Source organism: Lactuca serriola, chromosome 1, assembly GCF_051521515.1.
Source record: "Lactuca serriola cultivar US96UC23 chromosome 1, Lser_US96UC23_V15, whole genome shotgun sequence".
Taxonomy (NCBI): Eukaryota; Viridiplantae; Streptophyta; class Magnoliopsida; order Asterales; family Asteraceae; genus Lactuca; species Lactuca serriola.
The window spans coordinates 25,037,872-25,043,871 of NC_136408.1; positions in this window are offsets into that span (position 1 = coordinate 25,037,872).

Below are 6,000 nucleotides of genomic sequence, written 5' to 3' on the forward strand. Positions count from 1 at the left end.
TGACAAGGTTTTGGTGACTTTGTGAATAATCATTACAAGAGGAACATTGCATAAAAGTTTAAAATCTAACAGACTTTTTGGTAAATGATAGGAATCGGGGATTCGCACATTTACAATAAGGATTTGGGATTGTGAAATGAGTATCAATGGAATCATGTTCAATCGATCTATATCACAATGTAAGGATCATAGACAAACATAGTGTGCATACTTGGAGTATGGCATAACTATTGTTTAGAAAAACAAAGTGTACATGCTAGGAGCATGGGACGACTGTTGTTTTTTATTCAAGTCTTAAGTTGATTATTTGAAACATTATACAATGAATAATGTGTAATGAATATGGTGATAAATAAAAGGTGATTCTATTTATATTCAAAAGGGTTCTGAGACCATATTGGATTCGATTATTATTGTGTTTCACTTTGCATGTTTTGACTTCCAAAATAGCTAGGTTATTCTTTCCGAATGACTAAGTTATTTAAACACTCCACAGTCGTTCATATGTTGGAAGTAGGTATGAATCAAGACTGTCATGAATCGAGTTTGTAGATGGCTAAATGGGTTTAGTCATAGCAATGGTTGCTACAACATTCATGAGTGCTCATAAGTTATGAGTATTGGAATAAACCCACGCTCACTTGCATCACTTCATGGAATTTATCTCGAGTGATCGTGAGACGGTAATATCATATAAATCTTCAAACCTAGAGATATGAGTTGTTACCTATGAGTTGGTTGTGCATTGATTGCACGTAAACGCATCAGTAACTTGATGTTATAAAGCATGCCTTTGTGTACAATTCAACAAGTAGTAGAACAAGCATATGAGTCGAAGTTTATCTGTTCCTTCTAGAAATAGAAGCGATATCTGGGCCCCTCGATGATTTTGTTGTGACCTATGTACCGGCCGGTCAGAACTAAATTGATGTGTTCGATTAAGTTCTTTGTCAAACAAATCGGAAATCGGGAAACAAACTGCTGGACAATAAGTACGACGTTGTTCCATGTATTTTTCCGGCTGATATCATGAGAACAGAGGATTATATGATCACTTATCTAAAATGGCGCTTCATAGTTCAACAGAGTTTTCGAGAGCTACGATTGCTGGTTGGTTCCTAAAGTAACATACGCAAATATAGTTATTAGACTTATCCAAGTGGGAGTCTGTTGGATAAGGTGTCTAAGTCCATAACTTATTTGGTATATACTTGACCCGACCTGGCATGGTCCATTTGGGTTGCACTTCACCCAAACTAGTTATGGATAATTTTATGAGAGTTATACACATATGTTTATTAATATATTATAAGTTATAATATATTAATATGAAGTCATGTTATTTAATTAGTCTTAGTCTTAAATTAATTATGAATTAATTTAGAGATTAAAAGGAAGACTAATTAGATTGTGGGCTATTGGTTTTATATAGTGTGGGCTAACACTCATTTATTAATGAGCTAGGCTTGTATGGAAGTCCATGGATGATCCATGGAGCTTTTAACCCATGGATCCTTGGAAAAGGAAAGGTCATGGGTTATTAGGGTTTCACCCTAATCATGCACACTATATAAGCATGCTTATGTTGCATGAAATAGCCACTAGTGTCACTAATGTGTGTGCTTGTGTGTGGCCGAAAATTACAAGTGTGTATACACTCTCTCAAAGTTTTCCAAGAGTTTGTGGTGATTTGTGATTCCATTTGAGGCATTCACACTATTGGTGCTTGGCCCTCAAACTCCTTAGGAATCAAACTCATCATCAAAAGGTATGTAATCTCATCTAATTCTTTTATGTTTAAAAGTACCCCATGCCATGTTAGATAGGTTATGAACCTTGGAAAAATTATTATTTTGCATGTATTTAGACAAACATAGATTCAAGGTTTATTAGGGTTGCATGCACACTTAGGAAGTGTTAGATTGCTCAAAACCCAACACCTTCTTCATTCAAAGAATCCCATAAGAATACATAGAAGCTCACAAATGGCAACTCAAGCTCAAGGGATGGGAATTTGGGTTTTGATAGAGTTGAGGGCTAAAAATGGTGTCCATAAATGAGGCCATCATGTTCTTTAAATAGGGAAACAACCTTCATTTAGGGTTTTCACCCTGAGCCTAGTATGCCCAACATACTAGGTGGCTCCGCTTCCAAATCATGCACATAAGTACGTTGAGCGTACACACGCGTACGCCCCACGTACTCAGCTGCCACCTTTTCTCCAATAAGGGACTAAACTTGCCAAAACTTCAAGCTATCATAGCTTCTTCGTTATAAGTCCGTTTCCAATGAACCTCATATCTATGGAAAGGTGGCTAGAAGCCCTACGCTTCTAGTAACTCGTGGCAACCTCAAGGCTTCCTCATGCCCGGGTTGCAGCCCACGAACCTAAATCACAGACAATCCGAAACATGATGTTACATTATCTTTATCTTTTAATTAAACTATTAAATAAATTAATGAAATCATTTAAATAAATTATGGATTTAATATTTATCTTTTGATTAAAGTTAGTTAAATTAGATATTAAAATCCGTGAAGATAATTCATTCAATTATCTTATAAGCAAAAATTATATTTCCATGTTTATCTCTTTAAATCTCAAATTAGGGTTTTTCATCAGATAAGGCAAGCAAAAAATCGGATTTTTATATAATGACTCAAAAACAACATACTAATCAGATACAGCGGAAAAATGAGCAAAAAAATGAAAAACACGACACACTTTTTTCGATTTTTTTGTTTTGTTTTTTCAGTTCATTTCATGCACAATTAGTGTTAGACAACCAATTACTCTGATACCACTGATGAGTTTTATAGGTTACAAAAAATATATATATGCAGAAAAAATAACACTTAACAATTAAAACTACATACAACCTATAAGGATATATGTCTTCTCATTAAAGGAAACATACTATGAACTATAAACCCTACATAAACCCTAGTATAACCGAAATGACTAGATTTAGGGTTGCATACCTTTTGAATTGTTATTGCAAACAATTCCTTAATTCCTTCCTTATAGATCTTTAGAAAGAAAGCACCAAAAGTATGATGCCTCTGATGGCTCACACCCACAGATAGAAACTAGAACATAAGAGAGGAGAGAGGAGAGGGGATGAGATTTTCGGCTAAGGTTTTCTAAGAAGAAGTGGCTGAAAGTTGCAAGGCAATGACCTCTTTATATAGGTGTCGTGAAACCCTAGATTTGAACATAAAATAATATTATATCAAATCCTAGTGATGATCTACTTTCCTTTTATCAAATGGAGAATTCTAGATTGCCTTACAATGCACTCCAAAACCATCCATGCTAGCTGGTTTCTAGAACCTCCCATTGGCTTAATTATTAAGTAATTACAAAGCAACCATTTCACTTCTAATTAATTCCAATTGATCTCAAATTAATTCCAAATTAATTCTGATCAAATGTTAATTAATTTAATCTATTTCTAATTAATTTACTAATCATATAATAAAATAATAAATTATTTTATCTCTCTACAAATGTCATTCTAATCAGTTTCTAATAATCAAAGCAACTAAAAGGGACTTTGCTTCTAAATACAAGTTTATACCAATTTAGTTATGAGCTTAGACACCTTAATCCAACAGTTATGAGATTTTGTCTGCACGACATGGGGTTAAGTGGCCTCTATGACTATTTTGTCATGAGGTCACCACAGTGTGGAAAATTATTAGTTATGACGTGGTAACCAACTGATGGACTTTGATCGTTGACTTTTGACTTTTTGACCAAATTTGACTTTAGGTCAATTTGAGGGTTTTGGGTAGTAATTTAAGTATTGGTCCTTGATTTTTGTATAGATGACCTATATTACTAGTTCTTCAATTGTGTGAGTTGTGTTGTTATCTGCTAGACCACAAGGTGAGTTTTATCACTATCCTTTGTACTACAGTATGTATCTTTGTGTGTAGGATGTTAATATGTTGTAATGATCTATTATGATTACATGTATTGCTGCTTATTGTTTGATTGTTTATCTATTAGCATATGTCAACATATTATGGTAGGGTTGAGGTTGTCCTGCTTTGTCCTGTAGGCCAAGATACCCAAGCAATCCAATGTATTGTAGGCATTGCGAGGCTGTCTCGTCATGCTATAGGCCCAAGGGAGCGGTCTAACTACTGTAGACATTACGAGGCGGTAAAGTAGACTATAGGCTTAATAGATAAGTCCAGGTGCCCTGTAAGCCTTACGAGGCAATCCAAGCAGACTGTAGGTTCATGAGTGAATGCATTGTATGTGTATTTTTGTGTGTGGTATTTTGGGGGAGCTTATTACACTTTGTCTTACAGTTGTGGATTTAAATGTTTTCAAGTACTTCAGATGATCGGGGTAAGGCGAAGGTGTGATCGTACACATCCTTCTGCTTATTTATGTTTGAGAGATGATATTGATACTTTGATTTTTATGGTTTTGTTTTTGAAGCAATGATTGATTACTTTATGTGTTTTATGAAGATTTCTTTTGAAAAATTAAAACATTTACTATGGTTTTTGGTACCATATTCTTAGGTGATAATCTCATTTCTTGATCTTCCAAACATTAAGCCACCTTGTTTAGATCCAGAATAAAAGCGGAATATCATGGTATTGCTAATGGTGTTGCTTAAACATGTTGGTTATAGATCTTCGTTCTTGAACTTCATGTTCCTTTCGCTACATAAACAATTTTTTATTGTGATAATGTGAGTGTCATATACGTTTCCGATGACCTAGTTCAACACTAACACACTAAACACATTGAAATGGACACCCATTTTGTATAAGAAAAAGTTGCATAAGGATAAGATCATTTTCTTCATGTCCCCTTATGCGTTACGAATAATTTTAGTTCATAGTGTTTGAATTATGAATTGTTTGGGTGTTTTACCTAGTTACCTTAATAGAGTGGATTTTATTCCTTCTATTTTGGGAGTTTACTACAAGAGGTTGATAAGTTTGAGTTTTAGCTTTAAATGCATGTTTTATGATATGTTAATACTTTGGGTTTGATTTAGGTAAATGATTTATTAAAATTTTGAAATCATGATTGGAATTTTGTTATTCTTTGCATACGTTTGATTTTAGTTAAGTTTTATGGAAAGCTTTTCAAATTTTATTATTCTTTACAAAAACTTGTTTTGAGTAGAAATTATTTTGAAAAGTTATCATCATGCAATGTGTTTTGCACTTTGTAATATAATTAATGTTTTAAAAATTGAAGAGTTTCATCAAGTGTTTTGAAATATGATTCCACAAAACGATTACTCAAAAAATTTATTACTTGTTGAGTCTAAAACCCATATAGCTCATGAGACGTTTCATCTTATGCATTGTTTGTTTTAAATGTCATGTGTCTCAAGTTCGAACACAATGACTTAGAAGTGAAAAATTGATAGAAGTGGACTTTGGATTTCATAAAAGAGGAACATAGCATTTGCTACTTTTACTATCGTTGTTGTTATGTACAATTGTAAGGATTACAATCAATTCACCTTAATGATATTGTATTATTCATTAGGTATATATAGTACATAAAATACAATAAGGTATTAAAATACACGATTGAAAAATTCATATAAAACTATACAATATTATGTACTCTTATTTCTAATACCCCCCCCCCTCAAGCTTAGTGGTGGTGGAGCAACACGTAGCTTGGCACGAAAACTTTCAAATAGAGGATGAGGCAAACTTTTGGTGAAAATATCTGCAAGCTGTAATGCAGTTGGAATAAAATGCGTATATAGCTGCCCAGAAGTGACTAATTCTCGAATGAAGTCGTAATCAATATCTATATGCTTAGATCTTTTGTGAGAGACAGGATTTTGACTTAAGAAAAGTGCACTTTTGTTGTCACATAAAAGAGTTGGACAATCCGGTGGAAGTGCATGAAGCTCACGAAGCAAATGAGTAATCCAAATGATTTCCGCAGCAGTATTTGCCATAGCCCTGTATTCAGATTCACAGCTTGATCGAGAAACAGTAGGT